We start from the raw sequence: 17,434 nt of genomic DNA, 5'->3' as shown, positions 1-17,434 counted from the left end.
CTTGTTTTCTTTCTCTCCTCTTCCCATAAGCTGGAATTTCACATTCCAGCCAATGGGAAGAGGACGGAAAGAAAACCATGCCCCCAAATGCAAAAATTACCGTGCTTTCTCCGAGGCATTCCTGCTAATGCCTCGGAGAAACATGGTGGTGTGATGGCGGAGCTCGCTTGTTACAGTAAGAGTGGTGAACTGTCAGGGGATCCAGGCTCCATTCGGGACGGGACGAGCTGTACCATCAAAAGTAGTAACAAGCATTTACAATGCAATGGTTTTGCCTTTGTTAAAGTTAGAGCTATTGGCATTGCTCTTGACATTATTTTTATTTATGGTTTTTTTAAACATAAATAAATGGCATTGTCATTTACAATGCCAATAGCTTATTCTCTCGCAAATGACACACAAACACCCACAGAGAGCCCCCCCACACACACAGAGCCCACCCTACACACACACCCACACAGAGCCCCCCACACACAAACCCACACAGAGCACCCCACACACAAACCCACACAGAGCCCCCCACACACACAGCCACACAGAGCCCCCCACACACACCCACCCAGAGCCACACACACACACCCAGAGCCCTACACACCCAGAGCCACACACACACACCCAGATCCACACACACACACAACCAGATCCACACACACCCACACACCCAGAGCCACACACACACCCAGAGCCACACCCACCCACACACCCAGAGCCACACACCCAGAGCCACACACCTAGAGCCACACACACCCAGAGCCACACACACCCACACACCCAGAACAACCAAGGTCAGCCTCTTGTGCTAAAGAAATGGCCAGGAAGGACACAATTTCAGATTCTCGATTGGCTAACTACCAAAAGAATGTAAAATTGCCAGTTCTTAATTTAGCAAGGCCATTCCTAGGAAACAGATTATTCATTGATTTAATAACGAGATGGGTTCTCCAAATATCTATGCATAGAAAGAATAAAGGAACAGAGTCTAAAAACAAGCGTTAAAATAATTTGCCAGACACAAATACATGGAAACGGGTATGACATGGCTGTGTGGGATGTAAATGATGGTTGCAGACAGTCAAGGTGCCACAGTTGATCATATGGTCACGGGTACAAAGCAGAAATCAGCCCTTTTACGTGCTCTGAGAAAAAAATTGGGTGTAGGTCATTAAGAACTAAGAACCTAGTCTTCATGAATCCTAGAAAGGCAAGAGAGTTGGGTCCAATGAGAAGACCATGTAGAGGTGCACAAGGCTTTGCGCCTATAAAAGGGTTTGTTTTAGGTGTGTGTCTGAAGAACAATAGTGAAATCTTACTGGAGACTGGGTGGTTATTTCAGATCTGCTGCTGCACCTTAGGTCGTGAGATCTGTATTGTTAAATTAAATATGATAAACTTACTTTCTCTATGTAGAATATTTAGACTCCGATAGGTTTTCGCCATAGAGCTCTACAAATTAGAAAGCCCATTTCACCTACAAATATGGGTAGAATACAATCCTTATATGCAAAACTAAGACAAAAAAGCAAAAGTAGTTCCAATTTTACTTCTACCCACTAAGTTATTACTTTAATAATATGTGGATGAAAAAAATATTTATTTGGGGATATACAGCTTTAAGATGCGCAAGAAGTTCACTGATAGGTCCTCTTTTTGTGTAAGGGTTAACTGTCAGAAATAATGATTGAAGGAGCATTTGGAGACTGTCAGGGACCTAACGGGGAAAAAAAGCCATCTGTTTTTTGCTCACCATGCTATTCCAGTTTGTACCCACCCATATGCAAATCAGTCTTGACCTTGCACCCAATGGGAACAGTCCAGCCCGAATTGTGTGTCATTTGCTTTCTCGCCATGACCTCTTCCCTTGACCTCAGTCCCCTATCTGGCCTCTGCCCATGCCGGGCACACTGCCTGTAGTCTCTCACTCCTGCCTCTACTTCTTATGCATTAAAAGCCTCTCATTCACAGCCTGTCATCACTTTGTAACATTCAGTCACACTTGGCAACCCCGCAGTGAATCTCTGCGCCGCTTCTTGGGACCTCGACTCCAGCCCGGTTCGTCCTCGCCCTTCCTCTTCTTCTTACAGCAGACTGAAGAAACGAAACCGAACCAGGGAGGGCAGCAGAGGGCGGGGCAGCGGAGACTGTAGGTGCAATGGAAACAACGCAGAACCTTGGTCTGTCTTATTATCCCCAGTAAAATGCCATTTTCAAATGTTTGTAATTTAAATGAAGTTATTTTGTGTCAGTCCCATGTGCCTTGTGGTGGCAGATCGCCCTATTTATGAAGGGAAAACATCCGTTTGGTTTATCTATGAATCTGTGTGTAGGGGCCATTTTAGTTATTGATAAAATCAAGAACACAGGGCTGTAATAACCCCGCAGCCACCGCGATGGGGGAAGGGGGGCAGGGGGGCTGACGAAACGAAGCTGCGGCCAATCGCAGCGCGGCTCCAGCGATGACGCGGCGGCTCGAGAACCAATCCTAGCGCGGCAGCACTGAGGGGGCTCGACCGCCTCAGCCAATGGGAGGGCAGCTCCTTCGTTCTTGCTCTCCGCGGCCCCGGCGAGGTCCTCAAGTTATTCTCGGCCCTGGGCAGCGGCGGCAATCAGGGAGGCAGCGTTTTCACCGTAGTAGGAGGCGGCAGAGCGCTCGGGGTGCCACTAGTGCCTTACCAGATTCGGGGGCGTTCCCGAGAATCGGCTTTCGGCTGACGTAGCGTGACGTAGCTAAAAGGGAAAAATTCTCGGGAACGCCCCCGAATCTGGTCCGAGATTGACGGACAGAGCCCTCTCCCAATGGCTAGCCTCCATTTATGGAGCTAGCCAATGGGAGGAGGGGGCAGATACCCGACCCCACAGAGCAAAACATAAGATTTTTCCTAGCGCATGCGTACTTCCTACGCATTGCTAGGCAAAACCTAAAAAGGAAAGGAGACGGGACCCATCCTTGCATAAAACCGTACGCTGCAATCCCAACTGGAGGTTATTTCTTCTACAGATACAGTGCATATACGAAGGAACAGAGGGGAGACCTAGGAGCTCTATACCAAATAGGCGCGTTATTTTAAATGCTGCTTTCAAATCACCACCCCCAGGTAATTCAGCCAATTCTGTCTTCTGCCTCCAGCACGCGCCCGCATAGCCTCTGCTGAAGTGCGTGATCCAGGTCGTCGGGCACGAGCGTGGTGAACATCATCCCCGTGAGCGCGCTCGGAGCCGCCGGTTTGTTGTGTTGAGCTTGAGCCCGGCAACCCGGCGGTGGCGAGGAAGATGAAATGAGGCGCGCGACCCCAGCCCCGTATACCCCCAGTTTGCAGTAGATGGATCTGTGCAGCCCGAGCACCGACTGACTGACTGAATGCCCCAAACTCTTGCAATAGCTACAGTGCCTGGTGCCTACGCCAGCATCAGACCGCACCGCAAGCGAGTTTCACCTATCATCCACTGACTTCACAGTACCAGATCCACGGCATGCTGCCAGAGAGGCAGTGCATATGTTGCACACTACAGAGGCCACTGCGCAGTGCTAGAGAGGCCTTTGCATTGCACAGTTGCAGACTGATCAAGGATGAATACAATGTATAGAAAAAAAAATGTGTGGGAGCCGGGGCCCTGTCCGTTTCCCATGTGGCGTAAATCAGAAATGCGTGGTTGTGCCTCTCACGCCTGTTATATTGTTTTGTTATTAAGAATTTTATAACGCGCTCTGTTACTAGCAAGTATCTTGACGCCTCGTCCCCACTTGGGTGTTATTTACAATGCACGCATTCTGTTGATTGTGTCAGTGGCAGCTCTCTGTGGAGGGTAATCACCTCTTTCTTTTCAATTACACGCCTGCTGTAATTGCTCCGGTCCTCCCGCCGTGAAGGTGCATTCCTCCTCTCTCGCTGCCCGACCTGCACCTGCTGGGTGTTGTCCTGCATTGCATGTCAAATGGAATCGATTTCAAAAGGTGCCAAATCTCTCAGATCCGGCACAGTGCACTCAACCCCCACCTGCAGCCTCCTCCTGCCAGATGCAGGGGCGTAAACAAAGCACCTTGTGCGGGATTTTATGTGCCTTCCCATCTGTCCACTTAACCTAAAACATTTTCACAATGTTTACACAGTTTAATATTTGTTTACAAGTGTTTTTCAGTGTGTAGCCTCTTATCAATGAAGCGACCCCTGCCTGTGGGAGGGTGGGGAGAGACGTGGAAAGGGCCGTGCATTTATGTGCAGCTTAATGGCTATGTTAGGGGTGGACTCTTTCATGTTGTCTCCAGGACGAATACCCTCACAAGGGTTGTTAGCTTTCTGGGCTAGATTTGCGCCTGTGCCGCAGCCAGTGTGCCATGGGCTTTAGGGCAAGAAAGGAAATTGGCCCCTGGCCGCCCTTTAACTGAGAAATACAGTAATAATGTTGCTAATGTTAATTGGGATTTGTAAAGCGCCTAATCACACCGGCAGGTCTCTAAGCGCTGAATAATGATGTTTCAGTGAGCCCTTAAGGCTTCTGGACCTTGGTGCCACTGCACTTGTTGCACCAGTGGAAGCTATTCTGCTGATTTGGTCCTTTTTTTCCTGATTGATCTTGTACCCGTAATGATCACCAGGTTGTTTGAGATGTGTGCAGCATGGTTGTATGAAAGGTGAAACATTCATCGTGATGTGGTAAACTTGTCCTCTGGGTTAAGGAGTCCTTCAAAGGTTCCCCCTTTATCCCATGCATTACAGCTGTTTGCCTTTGTTGGAGCGGTGTGTGAGATTGTCTCCCACACGAGTAGCCCTTAGGGAGCTTCGTTCTGTAATAATTTGGGTCCAGTTAGAATTGTTGAATTGGATGTTTGAGGTAAGAAATAAATGGTTTGAGCTACATGGTTAAAAAAAGTACGTTCACCAGACAGAGGGGACCAATATGGCGTGGTACAAGAGTCTATAATGAAGTGAGGAACTGTCATGATGTAAGTAATGTCTGTGGTTGGTGTGAGGCCTTGCTTTAAGAACGTCTTGTTGTCATGTTTGTGAAAGATATGTTAATAAATTCTACAGGATGTCAATCTCTAAAACCACAATTGTTGTGTGGATTGTCTTATTTTCGGCCCTGGTACTAAGTACTGTTTTCGAGTTTTGCTTCTACTAAGTCCATTCTAAGTATTGGTCGTTGTTGCTAAAAGTTTACCGAAAAAGAACTACTGGTGAATGGAGCTTATAGTAATTAGTAGCTAGATGTAAAGCTAACGCGCTATATAGAGCTGGTGCACATAACTGCAAGGTATCGTGAAAACAACTGGTGTATTCTACCACTGTTCCACTGGAGTGAAAGTGTCAAGCTTTCCATACAGAAAACAATTTGTAATTTCTGCTGTCTTTTATCTCGTAATCTTTAAAAACGAAGCTTATGGGGTCATAACTGCGTTTTACCGGGTACAATACTTAATTTTGATGTTAACAATTACTTAGTGAGTCTACATGATCCTAGTTAATATTAGTGAGTGGGGTAAGTAAATGTAGACTGTACCCTAAAGGCCAAATTGCAAAATATGCTGGATAGGTCACTGCCTTGTGCACACGTTTCGGATATTTGTTTTGATTTGAATGACATTTTTACTAACCCTTAGTGGCGTGTAAGACTTTTTTTCAACTGGGATCCTACAGCAAGAATACCTTCCACAGCAAATAGGCTTTGCTAGAACACAGGGCTTTAAGTGGGATAAAAAAACTGGGGGGGTCTCTCAAAGGGGCGTGGCCAGTGTAATTAGGGGCATGGCTTTAAAACACTTACGCTAAAAACCTGTGTTTACCATAGTGTGCTGCCCGACTTGTATTTTGCTGTTTCCGTCATTGCATCCAGATATCTGATACAACAAGTAACATCATACCTACACCAATTAAGTACTATTGGCTTTGTCAATGGCTATTAGTTGCATAAGATAAATAAGCTGCAACTATGGCTTGTTACATATAACATTGAAAAAGCTTCCAATTAAAGCCCTGGTGCCCCTACCACAATGTTGCTGCTCTTGCGTTTCAGAAAGAGAAGGGAAATCCGGAGAGAAAATGACTCTCTTTAAAGGATATCCCTTCCCCTACAACACTCACCTGGCATGACGTCATGCCGTAACTTCTCCACTAGTGAGAAGCGAGCAGTGTGAGTAGCTCCCATCGATGTGCCTGCTGTCTCGAAACGGGTCTCCATCGGGCTGTTTTGCGCCCTGGCACTTTTTTCCGGACTGCAGTGACGGCAAACTGCTGTCACTGCAGTTCGGAAAAGAAACAGACCGTCTGTGCCAGGGCTCAAAACCGAGCCTGATAGAAACCCGTTTCGAGGCCCACTTTAAAAAACTGCCAGTGCTTAGACCCCTTGAGACCCGGCTCACTTAAAGCCCTGCTAGAACACAAGGTTCCTGAGTATACACCCCAAAATATTTGGCCTCTGAGCAGTAGAAGTGTGTGCACACGTCTCATCCATGGTTTGTCTTTGTCACCTTAGCTATTCAGTGCTTATTTCCTCCGGTTGCCAGATATCATAGAACAATTCATGATTTTGTACCAGAATTATGCTAATGATACTCAAATCCTGGTCTGACTTCAAGAGAACAACCTCTAGAACGGATATCAACTCATGCTTCATTTCCATTCTGGCGTGAATGAGATTAATGTGAGAAGAGGGACTTTTTACAGCCCCTTGAGCCAAATGCACAGCTTTGTGCCGCTATTTAGCGTGCACTTAAGATACATTCTTCTTTATCAATCCTTAAATTTTATAAACCATTTTTATCCATCTTTAAGTTCCTTTTTTAACCATTTAGTTCATTGTTAATCCTCATTCCACCAATCGGGTTCAGGTACCAATATTCAGTTTTCTGACATTCAAACTGAGCCAATCCAGGCTTCTTTGAAAGAATGCGATAGATGCAAGAAGTCCTTCGCAAGTAGTCGTTTATTGTGCAGTTAAAAACCCAATGCATTTCGGGCCTCCATGTGCCCTTCTTCGGGGGTCACTACAAATTAATCACAATACAAAACACATTATTAGCACTTTTTATCTGAAAAACGCCACCTCACAACATCATTTCATCGTTAAGTTTTAAATTACAGTAGTCCTAACGTGCCTCTCTGATGCTATGCGTTCGTGTGTCAACCACTATAGTACTTTGGTCATCCAGCACCTAATCTGCTATATGCAGGGTGTAAATCCAAGCGTCCCACATCATCCGTTCTCATATAAATAATGCCAGTTGTTTACCCTCCCATCCAACGTGAACATAATCCGTCCCTGTTCTCCCTCTTTTTTTGAGAGTGTTTTCTTCAGTAATCAAACGTTACGCGCTGCTTTAGGTTACAGATTGAGCTGTTATAACTGCGCCGTGCTCGCTGTCAATATCATTCTAAGAAACAAAAGACATTCCTTCCTTCTTAAGTTTTTTACACATCGCTATACAAACGTGTCCTCCTTCTATGCTTTCGCTTACCTAATGCAACGATCTACTAGCGTCTAACGTCCTCATCCTGATTCTTCAGGCTTGTGTAACGGAACAATTACCACCCACGTGTTATTTAAGAAACCTCCTCCCTGGTAATCTCCCTCCCGATTCGCCCGTAGTCTAACCACTTTCTGATGTGTCATAACTTTAGTCTCTAAGTCGACCACATCTCCCAACATGCATCATTTGAGAAGTCAACATCGTTCGTGTACATTCAATATTTAAAAATCACTATTACATGTCTATTCTGATCTAAAACCATGCTAAATAGATAAGTGTCATTTGTAATCTTGCGGGGGACTTCGATGTTTGCTCCGATTGTGTGAATCATAGAACAGTCTGCTTTCTCTCCATTTTTTCATTCTTGTATGCGGGTGCAATCCCTGAGTAGGGCTAAAGTGGAGGGATGCACACCAGTTTTAACCAACATGTGGGTGGTAATTGTTCCGTTATCTTAGAATGATATTGACAGCGAGCACGGCGCAGTTATAACAGCTCAATCTGTAACCTAAAGCAGCGCGTAACGTTTGATTACTGAAGAAAACACTCTCAAAAAAAGAGGGAGAACAGGGACGGATTATGTTCACGTTGGATGGGAGGGTAAACAACTGGCATTATTTATATGAGAACGGATGATGTGGGACGCTTGGATTTACACCCTGCATATAGCAGATTAGGTGCTGGATGACCAAAGTACTATAGTGGTTGACACACGAACGCATAGCATCAGAGAGGCACGTTAGGACTACTGTAATTTAAAACTTAACGATGAAATGATGTTGTGAGGTGGCGTTTTTCAGATAAAAAGTGCTAATAATGTGTTTTGTATTGTGATTAATTTGTAGTGACCCCCGAAGAAGGGCACATGGAGGCCCGAAATGCATTGGGTTTTTAACTGCACAATAAACGACTACTTGCGAAGGACTTCTTGCATCTATCGCATTCTTTCAAAGAAGCCTGGATTGGCTCAGTTTGAATGTCAGAAAACTGAAAATTGGTACCTGAACCCGATTGGTGGAATGAGGATTAACAATGAACTAAATGGTTAAAAAAGGAACTTAAAGATGGATAAAAATGGTTTATAAAATTTAAGGATTGATAAAGAAGAATGTATCTTAAGTGCACGCTAAATAGCGGCACAAAGCTGTGCATTTGGCTCAAGGGGCTGTAAAAAGTCCCTCTTCTCACATGTTTCTTAACGGGTGGCAGCAGGGCATGCCTCATAATCTGATCTGCACGCAATTCAAACCGAAGGGAGATTAAATTGACGATAACAGACATGTTGGTTAAAACTGGTGTGAATGAGATTAAGCCATTTATCCCGGAGGAGGAGGGGTCTTCAGAGAGCAAGAGAATGAGCTGGGTGTCGTCTGCGTAGAATATGATGTTGGGGCATTGGTTTTGATGATGTGGCCAGAGGCGTCATGTACGTGTTGAGCAGGATGGAGCTGAGGGCTGAACCTTGAGGGACACCCCAGATGGTGCTCTTGGGTAGCGAAGTGAGGGGTGGTAGTCTGAGTCTCTGGGTTCGTCCTGTGAGAAGGATGCAATCCATTTGAGGGCCTCTCCCTGGATTCCTATGTGGTGTCCACCTTGACTTGATTCATCTCCTGGCCAAATGGCCCAACTCACTGGGAGAACCGCCATCTTGAGTATGTATGCGAAGCAAACAACCTAAGTGTCGTTTTGGATCATAACATGTTTTTTACTCCCAGAATGAATGCAGACAAGCAGTGCATGCTTCCACCTTAATGTACTCAGCAAAGTGAAACAATAATTAAGCTTCTGACACAACATAGGTCTCACAGGGTCCTGGTATTGTCTTGGCTTGATGATTGTAATAGTATTTATATTGGCCTTCACATACAGGTCCAACTAGTCCAGAACTCATCTGCAAGACTTGCAACAGTTCTTTAGATTAGAGCACATCGCCTCAACACAACTCAACATCTATTAGCTTCTCATCAAACAAAGGATAACCTTCAAGTTGACCTGGTCGACCCATACAGAATACAGGACCTACAGCTTAAACTACTTGTCCAAACTGTCCCCAAACTGCAAGCATTTACACCTTGTTCGACATTCACTGGACTACAGGATTACCATGGCACAGTTTAGCAAAAAAGACCTAGTAGGAAGATGCTGAGAATTTGTCAGTTTTCATCATGTAACAATCATTCCCGGAACTCTGGCATTGGCAGGACAACTTCAAAGACTGGAAGGAACTGAGAACCATATTTTACTGCAAAGCATTACCTGAGAGTGTACTCTAAGAATTGCCCAGATCTTAGTTAAGTATACAAGGTCATTTTTGCTCTGCTTTCCCCTCCCTCACTCCTTCTTGACCCTCCCGTGAGGCACTTGCCCGGGCTGACGACAACCCAGAGTGTAGGTACCGGGCGGGGAGTCGCGTGTGCTCAAAACTGCTCCCGCGCGAAGGTTTCCCGCGTCGTCAGAACCCAAGGAGAAAATATTTCCCTCTCGCTATGTTTTTCTGCTCCTGTGAAATTAAAGTGAGCTGCCACGGGCAACAACCGTGAATTACATCCTATTTTTCACATCTAGTGCCTCACGGGAGGGTGCGCCTTAGCGTGCGCACACCACCGGAGGACCATCTTTCTTATTATATTTAGGTCCTGACGAATGCTGAGCGAAATTGCATATCTAGCAGCAGAAACATGTTGACCATCTATTTTCATTAAGGACACAGGTTTCCTAATATAGAACCTAGTTTGTCCGCTTACACCGTTTTTTTAGTTTTTTTTTTAAACCTTTATTTCAACAAAGTAATACAAATACAGACCTACAACCACAGGGGCAAGCCAGTAGCAGTGGAGATCGAGATCAAAAATAATACACAGCTCATCAGCCGACAACCCGGGGGTTCGGCAGCGATACAGTATGCCCATGCAGCGTTCTTGTGATGATGGGAGGATAAATGAAAGGTTTCACATTTTATATTTTTTTAAAGAAAAACTAAACATAACAACATAGTTCTGAGGTGACATTTATAATGTATGTGGCTGTCTCAGATAGCAGGGGGAGTGACCCAGTTAAAGGCAGGAGTAAAAAGGATATGGAAACACAGGGAGGGAATGGAGGGGTCAGAAGCGAGCAAGCAAGTAAAGTACAATAGGATATAGGCGTATGGGATGTCCGGTCATGGGGACAGAGGAATATCATTGGTTTCCCCATATCCTCCTCCACTTCTTAGGTCTTCCACGGGCAATGTATACCGTTTTTTCTCTGAACATGCACCAATCCATGTTTTCCTCCCAGGTTGAAACCAGAGGTGCCCTTTGAGACCCCCACAGCTGGGCTATGTCTCTTTTCGCAATCTTATTTCCGAGGGTGGCCCATTGAGTCTGCGCTACACTATAATCGTTCGGCTCCCACACGTTCAACAGGCACCTTCTGGCCTCAGGCAATAATGAAACACCCGTAACCTCTTCCACAACCTCATGCACTCATCTCCAATACACCACCACGTCCGGACATTCCCACAAAAGATCTAGAGTAGAGTGCCCTATTGTAGTCCCTTCCCGGCAGCTGCCATTTATCCATATTGAATGCCGGATTCAGGACCGGACCATACATTGCGTGGTTGATAGCACTCAGTTACGACGCCCAATAGTACTGTTTTATATCGGGCACCGCTACACTGCCGTCGTACCAGGGCAAAGTCAATTTCGCCAGCGCAATGCGAGGTCGCCCGCCCCATACCAGTTTCTCTGGAGGCCCTCGATCTCCGGGAAATAACTAGCAGGCACCAAGTCAAGCGCGTTTTGGAGGGCGTACAGAAATCGAGGGAGGGACATCATCTTAAACAGGGCCGCTCTCCCAACCAGGGACAGAGGCAAACCGCACCACGCTGTGACGTCGGACCGAAGCCGGCGGAGTGGCGGAAGCAGATTCCTCTCATACCGTACGGCTGAGTCCAAGGAAATATAAATCCCTAAGTATTTAAAGCCATCGCGCGATACCGGTATCAGACAGACACGGGGCAACAATGGCATTTCTGCAGTGAGCAGGTAAATGCAGGACTTAGACCAATTGATGGCCAAACCCAAGTTCCTCCCAAAGGAGCGTAACACGTCAAACAACACTCCCAGTGACTTGCGAGGGGAAGTAAGGTATAACAGATTATCATCGGCGTACAACGATATACGGTCCTCGAAGTCAGAGGACCAACTAATGCCCTTAAGCGACGGATCCCACCTAAGCCACTCAGCAAGGGGCTCCAGAGCAAGCGCGAAGAGGAGCGGTGATAACGGACAGCCTTGTCGCGTACCTCTTCCTAGGACGAAAGGCTCCGAGGCCCTACCATTGACAACCACTTGGGCCATTGGTTGTTCATAAAGAAGTCTGACCCAGCCAATAAAATTAGGACCAAAACCGAATTTTGCGAGGGCCGCCCACAAATACGGCCATTCTATCGTGTCGAAGGCTATCGAAGCATCTAACGAGACCAAAATGGCCGACTCATGAAGTGACCCCGCCCTTGCCAGTACACCATGAAGGCGGCGAAGATTGAGAGCCGTATTACGATGAGGAATGAACCCGGACTGATCAGGGAGAATCAAATCACCGATGACCGCGATCAAACGGTTCGCCAAGAGTTTCGCCAAAATTTTGGGCTTGACGTTCAGAAGCGAGATCGGCCTATATGAAGAACATTGATCACGAGGCTTCCCATCTTTGTGAATGGTGACAATGGACGCCAATCTCTGATCCCGGGGAAGAACCCCGAGATCTCGCGATTCCAAAAACATTTGGCGGAGGTGTGGCGCCATCTTGTCTGGACACAATTTGTACAGCTCTATTGGAATACCATTCGGGCCGGAGGCCTTCCCTGAGCGAAGGGAGCGGATAGCAAGCGCTATTTCATCAGTCGAAAAATCCACCTCCATAAGCTCCCTAACTGACTCCGAAAGGCTAGGCAGCGCGATATCCCTGAGTAGCAGATGTGAATCCTCCTCCGGCCTGTCCGAGACCGGCGCGTAGACCTTCTGAAAGTGCTGTGCGAACACCGCGACTATCTCACCTGGGTCCACAACAAGGTCACCGTCCTCACTTACCACAACATCACCACACAATTCGACCTTTCTCTCTTATCCAGCCACGCAATCAACTTCCCGGCCTTATCACCAACATCATACAAACGCCCCTGCTGCTCACGACTCATCATCCTCGCCGCATCCGTCACCAGCGCTTTGTAATCGGCCTGCTTAAGGGCCAAAACATGCAAACCCTCGGGTGTGACCCCAGATTCCAGCTCTTCTTCCAGAGACGTGATTTCAGTCTCCAATCTCACCACTTCCTCATTCTTGCTTTTCCTCGCGCTAGCGATCAGGGAAAGGATTGACCCCGGACAACTGTCTTAAAGGCCTCCCACAGGGAAACCGAAGAGGACACAGACCCAACATTCTCCACAAAGTAGTGGCCCACACATTTAACCACCTCAGCCCTGGTTTTCGGATTGCGTAGGTGCCAGGGAATAATTGGGGCAACCCGGCCCGCGACTTCCAGTTGGACATCAATTGTGAGCCAGAGAGGAGAGTGATCCGAGATCCCCCGAGCAAGGTGTCGAATTTCCCTCACAGAGACCATCTGCACCGCTGGCAACAGGATATAATCGAGCCTCGAAAGACTACCATGTGCTCCCGAATGGAAGGTATATTGTGCCTGCCCAGGGTGCAAGTGCCTCCAGCAATCCACTAAACCCAGCGCATCCAGGAAGTTGCTCATCCATAACTGTGACCTCAAGAGAGTCCGGGGGGGGGGGGGGTGACGATCCTCACTACCACAAACAACTGAGTTAAAATCTCCACCAACCACCAACCACCAGAGGGAAGTTCAGTACCACTCTACCCAAATCAGAAAATGTGACAGACTGTAAACCCAGTGGGACATACACAGAAAGCACAGAGATCGTCTTCCCCTCCCAGCAACCCGTAATGGCCGCGTACCGGCCTCTATCATCTAACACAGTACCATCTATCTCCAAGGGGAGGGAACTCCCGACCAGGACACCCGCCCCCCTCGACCCAGTAGTGAATCCTGAATGTGCCACCAAACGGTATCCCCTTCTATTCAGTGCTTAGCAAGCATTTCCTATCAGATGTGTCTCCTGCAGTAACTCTATACCAGGTGAAAGACGTTTCAGATACTGTAAAACAATCCCCCGCTTGATCCTATTGCCCAGACCATTGACATTCCAACTCAGCACCCTCAGCCCCCTACACCCCATTCCAAGAACATGAGCTGTGCTCCCCCCATAGAGAAACAGGCACAGTGGTTGAAGTGTGTAACGAAATAGAACCTCAGAATAAATAAAGAAACGAAAAGCCCCCCCTCCCCCAGGAAAACCTGTAAAACACACCCCCCCACCCTGCACCCCTGCGTTAGACCCGAGAGCCACCCCAACGTTCAGTGTGCCTGTCGCCCCATTAAACTAATCTACGAAAAGAGAAAAAAAGACCCCTTAGAGGAGGAAGAATCCCGAGCCCTCCCACCCCCGGGTAATCAACAGATCATGCACGTAATAACAGTCAAACCCCGCTGCAAGTGCGTATAGGTGGCACGCCGGTGGGGACTCACTCCGCCCGTTCCTCCGGGCCACCTTCAGCTCCCATCGAACGTTCCTGTCGATCACGGTGTGCCGGTCAAGTATCGATCCAGTCACTGGCAACCCCCGGGCGATCAAAGAAGAGCACACGCTCTTCGTATTCGATCCTCAAGCGAGCCGGGAACAGCATGGCGTACTTTAGTCCCATGTCTCTCAGACGCCTTTTCCCACCGGTGAAGCTCATGCGTTGTTTTTGCACCGCTTGCGTAAAGTCTGGGTAAAAGCTGACCGACGCATTGTCAAATTTAGTGGGTCCATTGGTGCGTGATGCTTGCAGGATAGCGTCTCTGTCCCGAAAATTAAAAATCCTGGCAATTATAGGTCTTGGTGCGGCGCCCAGTTTAGGCCTACCACCTGGGACTCTGTGGGCACGCTCCACGGTAAAAAAGTTGCTGATTCCCTTAGGCGCGAGATGATGCAGCACAAGATCCTCCACCAAAAGATCCGTGGAGAGCTCCGAGGAACTTTCCGGAACACCGATGATGCGGACGTTGTTGCGCCTAGCCGGGCTTTCAAAGTCGTCCAGCCGACGGGCGAACAACTCATTTGATGATCGAAGATTACGAACCTCCGCCTGTAGATCAGAGACATCCGTCGTGAGACTTGCGGTCATAATGTCCAGCGACTTGACCCGCTCGTTGGTCTTTGTGAGGTCCGTTCTGATAAGGTTGACTTCAATCGCAACCGTGTCTATCTTTGAAGCCAGGGTCTCATACTGCTGGCCCATCAAGGTCTTAACACCGGCAATGGCGCCCATGACATCCCGCAATGTCAAGTCTTCCGTCATAGGAGAGCCAACTCCAGTCTCATCCGAAACTTTACCCGCTCCACCAGGGGATCCCTTCGGGCGGGCGAAGCGATCAATAGTGTTGGATTGGGCGACACCCCCTCGGAATGCACCCCTTGTGGCTCTCTTCTCACTATCCGACCTGCCCGCCATGTTGGGCAGCGAGCCCAGTCGGGCCGCTCGAGATCTGGTGAGAATGGCTCCCCGCAGAACCGACCAGTAAAGGCAGGGATGAGGGCGAAAGAAGAAGAGGTGCAGGGCCAGCAGCAGGACAAGGCCAGCAGTCTCAACAGACAGCGAGTCACAGCAGATGATGACCATAAACGAAACTGAAAGTACCCCAGGGGTGACAGAATGGTCCCAGTGACCGTTGTTGTTCAATTGCCACCTGGGTACTTCGGAGACTCGAGGTCGCGGAGATTCGTCGGTGTAGGCCACAAAGTCCCAAGATGCAGAGAGTCCGGTTCCCAGCGGCCAAATCAATTTCTGAAAAGAGATATCGTGCCAGCAGGGCGTCAGCTGATAGAACCCGTCGTCAAAATCAGGATATGTGGCAGGATAGATGCTGGAGGTGGAAAGGGTCTCGGGAGCCCTGTGCTTACGCGTCCATCTTGGATCCGCGCGTAGCTCCTCCTCGCTTACACCGTTTTTAATCCAATACGGGTTGACCTTTATTAAAAGTTTTTGTATAGGTTCCAACCTAGTATTTTTTACTTTGCACTCACAGTTATCTTCACAATTCAGTTAAAGCACTGTTGCACCAACACCATCCTGCTCCGCTGTGATTCATGCACACTGGGGAGGCATTCGGCCACCCCAGCGGGGACCCAATGATGAAGCATGTCACCAACTAGTGGTGAGTGAGGGTCCTTTTACAACGAGAAAGACTTGTCTTTCTCTTTTTTATAAGCACATAGGGGCATAGGTTGCTTCTAGTGGTTGTTTCTTTCATTGGATTCACCTTTTGTTTTTGGGGGGTATTACTAACCAAATAAACTAAAACAATGTTGTTACCTTATCCTCTTTCACGGAGTCACTCCTTAGTTGTTTATGAAATGCATATATGGCATACATGATCAGAAGCCAACAAACGCGCCGATACGTGTTGGCACGAAGCCTGAGGCGCTGCTGACTGCCATATCCATAACAATATGAACATTCAGTTGGTGTGTCTAAAATTGTTGTTTTTGATACATGGATTACACTATCCCGGAAAGACCCTGTGAGTTACTTGTGACTCTTTTATGACTGCAGCAACAAATGACGAAACTTACGAAACCACAAGACCTCTCGTACCAGCCACTGGGCCAACACTTATTAGCGCCCACATTGATATGCGTTTAATTTATAAATATATTTCTTTCACGTGAACCTCGCCATAAGGACGACTGACTGCTTTAAACACAACTGTGCATTAGATACTAGTAGTTTGGGAAAAGGAAACAAACCAAGTTAGGAAGAAGTGCAGAAGAGTGGTCGAAGTGTGAAAAAACATTCATCTTGAGTGGATGTCACTTCAGTAGGTGGGAGTTTATTGTGCTGCAGAAGAATATGAGAGCAGGAACGTTTTACACGAAGCCTTTTTATGGAGTGACTTTTCCTCAAAAGAGCTGCTGAGATTCCAGGTTATCCAGAACTTTATGAAAGCCGCTCAAATAACTAGAAGAGCATAGACTCCAGTCTTCATGAGGCATTGGCAGTGTCCACTGGTGGACAGCAACAGAAGTATTCAGGTTGTTAAATGATTTCTATTTGCCATACTGTGTGGGCTTCCGTAGCGTGGTGAAGACAGTCCAGGCAGATGGCAGCTCCTTCTGTCAGACTGCCAGGCTGTTCAGTTGATTGCCACTTGATGTTCACCCTTTGTGATCTTAGGTAGCAAGGACATTGGGTTCCAATTCTGCACTTTCTTTAGCCTTGCCAGGCGTGGCAAACTTTTATGTGCAACAGGAATGAAAAAGTCACTGCCAGCATATGTTCTGTCCCCGATGTGTTTGCTGTCTAGAGTTTCCTTAGCGATAAAGGTTTTCAGGACCCTTGCTTTTCAACCTTCTCGCTCCACGAGCCACACGTAGTGAGCAGCATAGATGCTGCCAGCGTGAGAAAAGTCTCCTCAGTTTTCGGCAGTCGCGGGAACAGCTGTACCCAAACCCCACTCCTCAGACTGTAATTTCTATCACATGCAGATTTTTGACAGAATGCATTGAATTTTACACCTCCTATGTTAAGGCATTTGTGTTTTCAGATTTAGAGCTGGAAAACCTTCTATCTCTACAGTGAATTTGAAAGCTTGTGCAGCAAGCAAGAACAGAAGTTAACTAACAACATTCCTAGGTTTTGGTAACAACAGTTGTGCTTCAGTCTAGGAAGGTTTTTTCTGTGGTCTGCGTTCCAGTCAGTTGGGTGGGATAATTTGTTCAGTTTTGAATGTTAATTTGTCCACAAGTTGACCATTTTGAGGGGGTAATGATGGGGAGGATCCCTCTCCTCCACATATAAAGATTGCTAATTTTGGGGGGGAAACTCGCACAGAGCGGAGGGTTAAATAGTGTTAAAA

The 17,434-nt window shown here is 47.3% G+C and overlaps 1 protein-coding gene across 11 annotated transcripts in view; it reads left to right on the top strand.

The window, feature by feature from the left end:
• The window catches only part of ATG9A (autophagy related 9A), a 302,329-nt gene that overhangs the window by 76,744 nt on the left and 208,151 nt on the right, over nt 1–17,434 (top strand). The gene's annotated exons all lie outside the window — the stretch shown is intronic.

Source organism: Lissotriton vulgaris, chromosome 2_1 (genome assembly GCF_964263255.1).
Source record: "Lissotriton vulgaris chromosome 2_1, aLisVul1.2, whole genome shotgun sequence".
NCBI lineage: Eukaryota > Metazoa > Chordata > Amphibia > Caudata > Salamandridae > Lissotriton > Lissotriton vulgaris.
The sequence above is the reverse complement of the archived record's forward strand: the minus strand, read 5'-3'. Positions and strand labels throughout refer to the sequence as shown.